Source organism: Salmo salar, chromosome 02 (assembly GCF_965601325.2).
Source record: "Salmo salar chromosome 02, fSalSal1, whole genome shotgun sequence".
Lineage (NCBI taxonomy): Eukaryota > Metazoa > Chordata > Actinopteri > Salmoniformes > Salmonidae > Salmo > Salmo salar.
Genome location: NC_138292.1, coordinates 16520461 through 16534226, shown reverse-complemented (window position 1 = coordinate 16534226; position 13766 = coordinate 16520461). Strand labels below are relative to the sequence as shown.

At 41.9% G+C, this 13766-nt stretch overlaps 1 long non-coding RNA gene across 14 annotated transcripts; it reads left to right on the top strand.

Annotated features, from left to right (window-relative positions):
- Positions 1-665: 665 nt before the first annotated feature.
- On the top strand, positions 666-4346 carry LOC145860053 (uncharacterized). 14 transcript variants are annotated; one of them, XR_014380133.1, is made up of 5 exons: positions 666-759; positions 1029-1109; positions 1968-2036; positions 2256-2296; positions 2448-4346. It is a non-coding gene; the product is annotated as an uncharacterized LOC145860053 (long non-coding RNA). The 14 variants fall into 14 exon arrangements; XR_014380118.1 differs by having other exon boundaries at positions 2444-4346; XR_014380127.1 differs by having other exon boundaries at positions 2216-4346.
- Positions 4347-13766: the final 9420 nt, after the last annotated feature.

The window sequence follows — 13766 nt, the reverse complement described above, 5'->3', positions numbered from 1 at the left end:
ATGCAGTTGGATTAACAGGAAGTTAAGCTTTTAAATGATATAAGACACTTGTATGTTCATGAATGTTTAATATTATGACTTTGTCATTTGAATTTGGCGCTCTCCAATTTCACCGGATGTTGTCGGAAGAGGGTATTACTGTCAAGAGGAGTGAAACAAGGTTGTCCACTATCGACATATCTATTTATTATGGCCATCAAAATAAAATGATAGCTATTAAAATCAGATCCAACAATAATATCAAGGGGATAGAAATCTGAGGCTTAACCCTTTCACGCGTGAGTTCCAAATATCTCTAACGGTTGCCACAGCGTGAGTTTTTTTGTGCACGTGATGTTAGAATGTTCTCTCCATTCCAGAATGTGATTGTTACGTAACAGTGCATTTAATCCGCGCTGCCCTCAAACCAAAGCACGCAGACTGTTTTTATTTATAGGCTGTTTCAACTTCAATTTCAAAGGATTTTCTAACAAGTTTTTATTTTCTAAGAACAGTTTGAATTTAGGTGTGTTCCGCCTCCTCATTCATTCACATAAAAATAGTCATTTTTACTTTTGCGGATAATTTAATTTTTGGGACATTTCTGACCCGGACAAAATTCCCCAAGCACTTTCCAATTGTTTGTGCAGTTCAAGTCTGCAGACATTTGCTAATCTCCCCTCAGAACAGGATCTGCACACGTGTTCACATTTTCCATCTGTTGCCCTCATTGTTTTCGTTACTAATAATAACTTTGGAAATGTGTGCGTTTCTATCAAAGTAAGTGCATTATTACATTGTAATAGTTTATGTATGTCGTTTCTATTGTAGCGTACTGTATGTATGGAGCATAATAGATTTGTGTATATTCTTTATAACCGCGGACACGTGAGGTAACGTTACTCATTTTATAACCTTTATGTTATATTCAATCGTGCTTAGGTAGCTAGCTACATTTTTCTATCAGCTCTGTAAAACAATGCTAATTGCATCAGAGAAGTATTATCTTGTGTTGTATTTTGAAGCTACATGGCCTTATGACTCCCTAGTGGCGCAGCGGTCAAAGGCACAGCACGGTGCTAGAGACGTCACTACACACTCCCTGGTTCAAATCCATGCTGCGTTTCTAAGTAAGTGCCTTATTACGTTATAATAGTTTCTGTATGCCGTAGCAAGAATAATGTATACTTCTTATAAGCGAGGGGACGTTACTCATTTTATAACTTTTCATTTTAGTCATTTAGCAGACGCTCTTATCCAGTGCAACTTACAGTAGTGAATGAATACATTTCATACGTTTTTTTTTCTTCCATACTGGCCCCCTGTGGGAATTGAACCCACAACCCTGGCGTTGCAAACACCATTGCAAACACCATGCTCTACCAATTGAGCCACAGGGAGGCCCACCTTCATGGTGTTATATTCAATCGTGCTTAGGTAGCTAGCTACATTCTTCTATTAGCTCTGTAAAACAATGCTAGTTGCGTCAGAGAAGTATTAGCTTGTGTTGTATTTTGAAGCTACATGGCCTTATGACTCCCTAGTGGCGCAGCGCTCAAAGGCACTGCATCTCAGTGCTAGAGGCATCACTACAGACACCCTGGTTCAAATCCAGACTGTATCACAACTGGCTGTGATTGGGAGTCCCATAGGGCGCGCACAATTGGCTCAGCGTTGTCCGAGTTTGGCCGGTGTAGGCCATCATAGGTAAATAATAATTTGCTGTTAAATGACTTGCCTAGTAAAATAAAACATATGACCATGGTTTGTTTATTTGGTCTATTCAGCATGGCTCTGTTCTGCCCTGCCTTGCCCCCTTGTGGAGCTCAAAAGTTAGTTTCTTACTGTTATAACTCAAATCTGTGATTTTGTCAATGCAATAAACTATTTTTATAGCTGTGTTTATTATGTTATTTGTAATATTGTTTTATTGCTATATCCTTATATTGTATTCTAATTAATAATTCCTCTTTATTCTGTACTTTCAGAAACCACAAACAGTATTTGCCAATATCATAACTGGACATCTTTCGAGCTGAAGATTGAGGACAGCTTTTGTATGCTAACGTTCTCTCCTTAACAGTTTTACTGGATGGAAACACAGCAAGAAAACACATAGGCCAATATGTAATAGTCGTCTATTTTATTGAAGTATTGGTAGTTGGTTCAACAACAACTTGTTTTACTAGAGGACAAAAAATTGAATATGCATAACCCATATTTAATATTCATGCAGTGACTGAACAACAACTGCATTTCCACCCCCACCTCTAAAGGCATAGTATCATGGCAGGTCACCTGTCAAGTCACCTGTCAGGTCAGTCAGTCACTTATTGCTGCAGATGTGCTCAATAATGCTTGAGCATGTGATACTCCTCAAAGCATGGTGAAATACATAGAGGTGTATCACAAGCTAAACACATGTATTTTGTCATCTTCCTCTGCTTACTTCTCCTGGCGCCAGACAGGCAGACTTTGCAGTGCCTCCGTGTGCGACTACCTTGAGCAGCAGTTTGAGGGACTTTGCAGGGAAAATGCCGTGCAGTGAGGCGTAGGGGATTGTCTAAAGCAGGGCGACCCCCAGTGGAGGGGCGCCGAGGGGTGTGGTGCTCCTCCAACAGCTCTCTCATACTTTACCTATGAGGGAGTGGGGAGGATGAGGAAAGTTAGAGGATGATGAGGCAGTGGGTAGGTTGGTGAGATATTGTCACTGTAATTGCATAATGGATTTGTATGTGAACTGTACATCCAATTACAAAAATACCTTGTTCAGTAATCATCTCACCTGTTAGTTGGCGGTGAACTATGCTGCCGTTGAGGACAGCAGTGTCGATCAGCTGGAAAAATATCTTCTTATACCACTTGGTCGTTTTCCGAGTGCATTCCACAAAGCTGTTTATCATGTCCGCCTTATCCACGGCCCCCATTTTGAGGTTATAGTCTAGCACACAATCTGGTTTTATCTTTCTCTCTCCCGTCAGGTGGTCCACCTTCCCTGTGGCCGACATGGTTGCTGTATGGACAGTGGAGAGGACATGGACGTCTCTTTTGTCATGCCACTTTACTGCCAGCTGTTGACCGTTCTCCTGGAACTCCACCTCCCCTCTCTGCATCTTCCTGCATCCGAATGCCGGCATCCCCTTCCTGTTCGACCTGACTGTGCCACAGGCCCCTGTGCTGTTGGAGAGCAGATGCTGGAAGAGTGTGGGACTGCTGTACCAATTGTCCACGTACAAAGTGTGTCCCTTGCCGAGATGAGGAGCCAGCATGGTCATCACCACGGACCCAGACACCCCAAGCCCCTCATAATGTTTGATGTCAGTGGTAGACCCTGTGTACACTATAATATCCAGGACATATCCTGTCTTCACGTCGCACATGACAAAGAACTTGACCCCAAACCTGTGCCTTTTGGAGGGAATATATTGACGGAACGCCAGCCTACCTTTCCATAACATCAGGGACTCATCAATGCATAGGTCCTTGTATGGCACAAAGACCCGACCAAATGCTGATGTCAGGCTGATAAGAACAATTCTTATTTTGTATAACGGGTCACTTAGGATGGCAGTAGCATTGTTGACGAAATGCAGGCATCGCAGCAGAATTAGGAAGCGGTCTTGGGAAAAGAGGGTGGCAAAGAAGGGAGTTGCAAACATAGGATCTGTGCTCCAGTAGTCTCTTAGGGAGTTCTTCTTTACTATCCCCATGAGGAGGACTGTCACCAGGAAGGTATACATTTCACTAATTGTGGTTGTCACCCATTTAGCGAGTTTCCCCCTCACTCCTGGCTCTCTCTTCTCCTGTAGCTCCAAGGCATAGCGATTGGTCTCCTGTACTATGTTTCCCACGAGCTCCTCTGTCAGAAACAACTTGAAGCACTCTGCCTCAGTTGGAAATGGCAAGGGGCGTTGCACTCCAGACTGGGACTCGTCAAAGCAAACAGCAGGGCCAGGAGGGGTGAAATGGCTGGCGGCCTTCCAGCTACCACAGAACTCTTGTACTTCATCCACTGACGGTCTGCCTCCATCAACACCAGCATCTTCAAAGGGACCTGGTACTTCGTCAGTGGACAAGGGAACCTCAGATTCAGGGTTCTCAATGGCTACAAGGTTGGGGGGCAGCTCCTCACTGTCACTGTCAGAATCTGATTCCTGACTTTCATACTCAGACTCATTGTCAGAATTTTTAAAAATCTCCAGAATTTCCACATTTGTGAGTTGTCTCCTTTTGAAAGACATTGCTATTGCTACAGCTTAGCTCACGAGCTACATACATAAACAACAACACTGAATGGCTCAGAGTGAGAGGGTACGTGATTGACTGCCGGCATGCGTCACTTGTATCAATAAATCACCATCAGAAAATGTTTTGTGTGGTAATTATTTGTGTATTTACTGTTTTATTCACATGTTTTCAATTCTAGGTGACAAATCATGCATTCCGATTCTTGCATAGATTGTAATGGGCACATATTATGTGTGTAAAATACTTATTTTAAGGTTATACTGATTATGATGAGCTAAGCTAATTCCAGCTATGTGTATGGAGCCATGTTTGTTGACATACAATGCATTCTGGGTTTCACGTAATCGTCTGACCAAAGATGTTATAACAAAATGAGGTGAGTAAGAGTTCACTCATTTTTTGAGGACTTCTGGAAATGAATGGTGGGATGTGAACGACAGTAGACACACCCCTTCAACGTGCATACTATAAACAGACCGAACTCATCTTGTCTGTTATAATCTTCGGTTTCTGTGAGGAAAAAAATGCATGGCTGCGCGCTGAAACTAATCGTCGGATTACTTTCGATTTCTAGAAAGTGTTTTACTCAATTATTTTGATCAACGGTGAGCAAACCCGTGATGTGATTAATTGTAAATAGTAATTGCTATTAGCTAATTCATAGTGTAGTTTATGTCAGCCGAGAGTTAGAAAATATGACCGCTTGTGTTGCGTCAATCTTTCCTCAGCGCTAGGACAAATGTAGCGTACATTTTTCCGGTTAGGATGATTGTGTTATGCTATAGATACTTCTGTGAATATCTGAACATTGCATCCAAAAATAAACTGCTCACATTCTGGACATAACTTTGTAAGGACTGTGTTTGTGTAAATAGTTTCAGAAAAAAGTGTGGCCAGCTGCGCGCTGAAACTAATTGTCGGATTACTTTCAATAATTGTACATAGTAATTGCTATTAGCTAATTCATGGTATAGTTTACGTAAGGACTGTTTGTGTAAATAGTTTCTGAAAAAAGTGTGGCCAGCTCAAATGTTGATTGTTGCGTCATTCGAAACTGGCCGTTCTAAATGAGCATTCTAAATTAGGGTTCTAATCACACGGGGTGTGATCGTACGCTTCAGGGACCACTGTAGAACGATCACACCCCGTGTGATGGTACGTGTGAAAGGGTTAAAAACCAAGGTGTCATTGTACACTGAGGACTCATGCTTTCTTTTAAATCCACTGTTTTGATCCCATAGACAATCTAGATAATTTCTCTAACCTCTCTGGAATACAACTGAACTATGATAAGTGTACCATTATAAAATGGGATGGTTTTCAGAGATTGGTGGGAGTGGTTGAGGGTAGCTGAAGGGTGGGACGTAAAATAAATACAAATATATGAATAATGTAAAATATGCTGTGTCCATAATATGTGTATAGTATGTATAAGCTAGAAGTAGAAGCCTAAGTATTGTTGTCCATTAATTTTCTCAAATTAGGGAGGGGTGGTAGGGTTATGGGAAAATAATAAAATAAAATGTTTGTAAACATTTTTTATGAGGGATTGGAAATAATGCAGACATTACATTGAAGATACCCACATTCTATCTGCAATATTAAAGCTGATCTACCCCTAAAAATAACAAATAGATGGTCATGAAGGAAAGGAGACAAGTAAAGGAGGAGAGGAGACTATTAAAGGAATTTCAAAAAAAGTTCAATCCCAAGGGTCCCAGCTACGCAATGAATGTTCGTTTTGTTTGATAAAGTCCTTCTTTATATCCAAAAAAGTCAGTTGAGTTGGCGCCATTTAGCTGTGGTTTGGGTTTATGTGACATTATATGCTAGCTTGAAAAATGGGTGTCTGATTATTTCTGGCTGGGTACTCTGCTGACATAATCTAATGTTTTGTTTTCGTTGTAAAGCCTTTTTGAAATCAGACAGTGTGGTTAGATTAACGAGAGTCTTGTCTTTAATATGGTGTAAAATAGTCATATGTTTGAGAAATTGAAGTATTAGCATTTCTAAGGTATTTGAATATCGCGCCACAGGATTACACTGGCTGTGGAGTTGGACCTAGCCCATAGAGGTTAGTAAACAACGCTTTCAATACATTTTTATTTTGTCTGAAATTTTGTTTATTTATTCTGAAATTGTATTTTATTTTGTCTGTGAACTTGAGTCATGTGTGGGGTCGTGGAGGGGAGATGCTGCACATGCACAAGAAAGTTTTTGTTTTGTCTGAGAGCAATCAGTAGCACACAATCTCAATTTCTCATTTTATGTGTGAGTGTGTGTGTGTGTGTGTGTGTGTGTGTGTGTGTGTGTGTGTGTGTGTGTGTGTGTGTGTGTGTGTGTGTGTGTGTGTGTGTGTGTGTGTGTGTGTGTGTGTGTGTGTGTGTGTTTTTGTGGTGTGTTTTTGTGGTGTGTAAATTATTTTATAACTGCCGGGTCAAAAATGACCCTAAGACAATCTTTGTAGCCTGGTGGTGTACAGCTTTCATGTAAATTTGAACAAAGGCAATGTTTCACTTTTTCTAATGTTGGGGTCACTCTAGGAAAGGTACGCTAGCGTCCCACCCACGGTTCACACTATTCAACAGCCAGTGAAAAATCTGAGCGCCAAATTCAAAACAACAAAATGTCATAATTCAAAGTTCTCAAACATACGACTATTTTACACCATTTTAAAGGTACACTGCTCCTTAATGTAACCACATTGTCCGATTTCAAAAAGGCTTTACGGCGAAAGCATACAGTTAGATTATGTTAGGACAGGTACAACACAAGAAAAACCACACAGCCATTTTTCAAGCAGGCGAGGGGTCACAAATACCAGCAATTCAGCTAAAATTAAGCACTAACCTTTGACGATCTTCATCAGATGACACTCCTAGGACTCAATATTAGACAATACATGTATGTTTTGTTCGATAAAGTTCATATTTATATCCAAAAACAGCATTTTACATTGGCGCGTGATTTTCAGAAAATATTTTGCCTCCAATACTGACGGTGAATCAGCACAACAATTTACAAAAATACTCATCATAAACGTTGATAAAATATTAAACTGTTATTCAAAGAATTATAGATAACCACCTCCTTTATGCAACCGCTGTGACAGATTTCAAAAAAGCTTCACGGGGAAAGCACACTTTGCAATAATCTGAGTACAGCGCTCAGAAACATACACCAGGCAATACAGATACCCGCCATTTTGGAGTCATCTAAAATCATAAATAGCATTATAAATATTCACTTACCTTTGATGATATTCATCAGAAGGAACTTCCAGGAATCCCAGGTCCACAATAAATGTTGTTTTGTTCGATAAAGTCCATAATTTATGTCCAAATACCTCCTTGTTGTTTGTGCATTCAGTAAGCTACTCCAAATCTAGGAAGCGCGCCCAAAATTTCATGACGAAAAGTTTAAAAAAAGTTATATTTACGTTCGTTGAAACATGTCAAACGTTGTATAGCATCAATCTTTAGGGCCTTTTTAACATAACATTTCAATAATATTCCAACCGGATGATTCCAATGTCTTGAAAAACATTTTGGAACACAGATATCTCATCACGTGAACGCACGCCACAAAACTCATGTCATTTTCTGAGTCACCAACTTCCCGGCCTTCTTGTTCGCTCTCTGTTCACTGCAAATGCCTGAAACTAGGTTCTAAAGACTGTTGACATCTAGTGGAAGCCTTAGGAAGTGCAAAATGAACCCTAAGTCACTATGTGTTAGATAGGCAATGACTTGAAAAGACTACAAGCACCAGATTTCCCACTTCCTGGTTGGATTTTTGTCAGGTTTTTGCCTGCCATATGAGTTCTGTTATACTCACAGACATCATTCAAACAGTTTTAAAAACGTCTGAGTGTTTTCTATCCAAATCTACTAATAATATGCATATTCTAGTTCCTGGGCCCGAGTAGTAGGCCGTTTAATTTGGGTATGTTTTTCATCCGGCCGTGAAAATACTGCCCCCTACCCAGGAGAGGTCTTAAGACAACACAAGGGTTAAGACATGACTCTGCTATGCCATTGTGCTGTAGAATTTCTGAATTTTGTCGCTTATATAAGCATCACTTTACAAATATGCATAGTCACTTCACAAATTACCTTGACTAACCTGTACCCCAGCACATTGACTAGGTACCGGTGCCCCATGTATATAGCCTTGTTATTGTTATGTAATTGTCTTCTGTTACTTTTGGATTTTATCTTTTACTTTACATTATTTAGTAAATATCTTCTTAACTCTTCTTGAACTGCATTGTTGGTTAAGGGCTTGTAAGTTAGCATTTCACTGTAAAGTCTACACCTGTTGTATTCAGCGCATGTGACAAATTAAATTTGATTTGATAATAAATTCTAGACATTTGTTTATACTTGACTAAGCGTACTGTCATGACGTTGGCCTGAGGGTTTATGACCCCCATAAATACCTTTTTCCCTTTTCCTCTCTCTACTCTACTGATGTGACTATTGAAAATCCCTTTGTTAACATTGAGAGAGTCTGGTGAGTTTGTGGTCTGTCCATCCATGTGTCCATGGGGAAAGAGAGAGAGACTCAGACAGACAGACTGCCTCTACCTCCTCCTCTTCAACGCTACATCCTGCCCAGCATGTGACACCCACACACACACAAACTATAGAGTTCTCACTGACCCAAAATACTAACAACCTTGGTGAAAATGTTTCTGACCTCTCTTTGCTCTTGAGAAGAATAAAGCAATATGTCAACTTATTATTATCACTGCTTCAGCGTCTCCTTGTATGTTTACCACTCAAACGTAAAATGAAGAAATGTTAGTTCAGAGGCCTGGGAGTTCGGTTTAGTCTAGTCGACAACCTTGTTAACAAAAACCCTTTAATCAAAGCAATGAGATGAAAAAAAATACAGAAGGGGAAAAAAGTAACAATAGTTGTGCTCTGTACATACCTACATGTGTGTGATTGAATTACAAATTAAAAATGTTTTGAAAAGGCTTGTCAAATATAAAGTATGGAAGTGAATTCATCATCTTTACTTGACTTAAAAATAGTCATTTATAGAAGAGCTGTTGGGACTCTTCTGTTGGGACAGCTTTATGTAGGCCCTAACAGTTTGTGGGCACCGTTTGTCACTGTTATAGCGCAATTAATGTACCGTTTAGTGTTGTGTTGTGTAGTGGCTTGCTGGCATGCATCCCACATTTTTGTTGATGGTAGGCTATAACGGTAGGCTATAACTGACTATGATGATACTTTAGCTAATATGGTGACAACTATATAAGTTGTATGTAGTGGTTATGATATGGTTTGGCTTGGAAAGGTTTATTCGCCTGGTCACATACACCTGATGTATTGTGCAAAGAAGTCCACAAATGAAGGGGAGAGTGCATAGATGCGAGAAGGAATACAACGTGGCTGCTATGAAAGTGAACTGTGTTTATGGGTGATCCTGGGTGTATTCATTCCACCGATTCTGTTTAAAAATGTTTCTTAAACAGAAGCAAACAGAACGAAACAGGGCGAAACATTCCTGAATTTGTCCAATAGAAACCCTTGTTTGCAACTGTTGGACTAATTATTACACCCTAGATCTGCTAGATGTAGGCAAGAGTGTGCAAGGCGGTATTGAATGTGTCACTGTCTGTCCATGTCAACCTGTGTGCACCTGCATTGTAAACTTTAATTCATAGGCTAGTTTGGAACAACCTCATGATGGGTATAGGGAAAATTAGAATATCATGTAGGAGCCTAAACCTATCAATGTTACATTGAACTGGGTGAATGGAATATGAACGACAGTCATCCAATATGCTATAATAGAAAAAAGGCCATGCTCATGAAGAAAAAAATTGTCCTCCCCAGTTTAAACTGCACCGACCGCCACTGTTTGCCTGAGTGATAACATGTCCTTTATAAATAAAAACACAATGTTAAAAAACAGCCTACTGTTGAGATCATGATGGAAGTGTGTGAGCTGTAGCAAGCGGTAGGCTATAACTGCTATTGTAAACGTTTAGCCTACCTATTGAACTACAGACAAGAAAATAAACTCGGAAAATAACCAGCGACTATCTACAGAGGACGCACAGAAGCTGACATTCTTTCTGCGCATGCTCTCTCTCTCTCTCTCTCTCTCTCTCTCTCTCTCTCTCTATGAGCCTATTCTGGTTCTATTTTCTTTTTCTCTTTTTCTCAATTAAAAGCCCGAGCCTCATCCTCTTCATCTATTTTGTGTATGTGTTCATCCACTACATACGATATACGCGATAGAGAAACATACGCGATAGAGAAAGACGCGAAGTCAGGGAGGGGACGATGGAGAAAGAGGAGAGGGGGTGAGGGAGGGAGGGAGCCAGCCAGTAGGGAAGGAATAGGCCTACAGGCTAATATACAGTCGATGTGAGAAAGGCTGTTGACGTTTTAATACGCAATCATGCAAGATGCATGCATTAAACTGTAGCAGACAAAATAGTAGAATGCAGGTTATGTTTACCCACTATTATGACATACTATCCGTTGTTTGTTTGTCTCATAATCTCTCGCATGTCCATCATCACTTCACTACTTAGGTCACAGAATCTCGTGCCCTTGCACTGGCGATCTGTGTGACGTGGATCCGAGATTTCGGAACGTGCTGTTCTCTCCGCTGAGGTCGTTAGACTCACTGGACGGCATGGTTACTGTCCTGCAAGCATCCGGCAGTGGGGGGGGGGGGGGGGGGGTAAGAGGAGTTTATAAAAACATGGTCAGTCATTACTAGGAAGGGCAAGAGAGAGAGAACGTGTGGTAAGCTACTATCTATTTACCTAAACAAGTTAGCCTACGTTTATTTATCCAACGACAATTCCTCCAAACAATCTCCATCTGATTAACCTGATCAAATGTCAATTTTGTATGACTGATTTTTTTATTTATTAAAGGAGCTATATGTAATTCTTTGCATTGCAATTTCACAAAATATATCTACAGTAATACTGGAATGATAGTGTTTCACAATATTTCACCCCCAAAAAAAGGAATTGGGACCACACAAAATTGCATTTAAATGGTGCAGCCTTTCTATTGGTCAACAAAAGACAGACCTTTTCTTGTTGTCAAATTGATTGGGGCCAGCAAATCTCTTGTTGTCAATGCAACAAAGGACCAGTCAATTTAACAAGAGATTTGCTGGCCCCAGTAAATTTGACAAAAAGAGATGGTTCATTGTTGAATTGTTACATGTAGTCTAGTACCTTTAAATTGTGTGGATAATACTTTAGGACTTTGGCCAGTCTTGATTCAAAATCTTGCAGTCATGACCCATGTCAAGACAGAAAAGTATTTATAGGCTACCTCAGTACTAGTTCAGGTTATAAATTAGTCCTTTATGTTCTTATCATAGGAACGCCATGATACTGTGTGTAAGGATAAGATAACGTTTTATTATATAATTTTTTTACTCCCTTTTCTCCCCAATTTTGTGATAACCAATTGGTAGTTACAGTCTTGTCCCATCGCTGCAACTCCCGTACGGACTCGGGAGAGGCGAAGGCGAGAGCCATGCGTCCTCCGAAACATGACCCTGCTAAGCACTGCTTCTTGACACACTGCTCGCTTAACCTGGAAGCCAGCCGCACCAATGTGTCGGAAGAAACAGCGTACAGTTGGCAACTGAAGTCAGCTTGCAAGCACCCGGCCTGCCACAAGGAGTCGCTAGAGCGTGATGGGACAAGGAAACCCCAGCCGGCCAAAACCTCCCCTAACCCGGACGACACTGGGCCAATTGTGCGCCGCCTCATGGGTCTCCCATTACGGCCGGCTGTGACACAGCCTGTGATCAAACCTGGGTCTGTAGGAACACTTCAAGCATTGCGATGCATTGCCTTAGACCGCTGTGCCACTCGGGAGGCCCAAGGATAGGATCATGAACTTGTGATGAATGACATCACTGTGAAATGTGGATTGCTCAATTGAGAATAACTCAGTCTAACATGATTTCTGTTTTCTCCACAGCCTTGAAAAACCCTAGCTCAGCCAGTGTCTGAGTAGTGAATATTGTGTGTGTGTGTGTGTGTAGGCTATAATGGGTCTGTCACTGTCTGGCTGGCTGGGTGGCATCCCAGCCAAGATGAAGAAGGATGCTCCCTCCTCTTCCTCCTTCCTCCCGCTGTCCATCCCTACCTCCTCCCGCCTTTCACTCCTCCTAAACTCCTCTCCCGTTGACCCTGGAGACCCCCGGTGCCGCTGGAGCCCCACACACTGTTCACCTCACTTCCTGCTGTCCCAGTGCGGGGAGGAAGTGACACGAGCCCCCACTCAGCAGATCAGCGACGGGGCTCGGGGGGAGAAGGGGGAAAGGGGAGGAATGCACGTCTGGGAGGTGCTCTGGTGCCCCACCCACAGAGGAAGTCATGCTGTGATTGGTGTATCCACGGAGCACTGCCCGCTACAAACCTCTGGTTACACTGCACTGATGGGCGGAGACTCACAGTCCTGGGGATGGGAACTCACAAACAATCAGCTGTGGCATGCAGGGCAAGCCCTGGGGAGATACCCCGGGGAGAGAGGGGTGCAGGCGCAAGAGCAATCTGTGTCCCCCCCTCACCCTGTCCCGGAGCGCGTGCTGCTGGTTCTGGATGCCGACACAGGAACTCTGGGATATGTAGTAGATGACTGCTTCCTGGGCATGGCCTTTAAGGACCTCCCCCAAGGGGTGGAGCTTTTCCCGGCCATCAGCAGCGTAAGGGGTGGAGCCTTCATACGACTACGCTACCTCAACGGAGCTACCCGTGAGTATAACTTCATTATTATAATACAATTTAACTTTATTGTCCCTTGGCTTGTTGTTTGGCTTTTATAGAATCAACACAGACAGGCAACATTTAGCACAGTATTACAGCTATCAAACTGAACACAGTGCAAATAACCCAACTAAAACAGTTCAGAACTATTCATGATGCCCTTAAACCCAAACCTGCCCACACCAAGTACTTATGTTTGCATGTATGTTTATTACATTTCTCTCTCTCTTTCCTTCCCTTTATTTCTCTCAGGTGAGCCTCCTGCACTGATGGCTCTCTGTGGTCTGTCCATCCATGTGTCCATGGGGAAAGAGAGAGAGACTCAGACAGACAGACTGCCTCTGCCTCCTCCTCTTCAACGCTACATCCTGCCCAGCATGTGACACACACACACACACCCACACACACACACACACACAAACTATAGAGTAAATAGGAAAGTTCTCACTGACCCAATGTCCATATACTGCTAAATTAAATAACAGTTTGTAATTGAATTATGCAGGTCATCCAGAAAAGAAATGAGCCTCTCTGTATTGTTGGGGCCAATGAGTGGTTTATGTAACAGCAAACCATCATTGGACAGTGCTGCACACATTGTGATGTTAGCTCCTCTCTGGCCTGGGACATCCATGGTTGCTCTCTATCCAATCACATTTCTTCCCCTTGCGTCGTGTTTTTGCCAGGTTGAATCCAGCTTCATCCACAAAGATGAATGTATGTGCAGTTTGCCTGGCTTCCATCTCCATTACTCTCTAAAATACAGTAA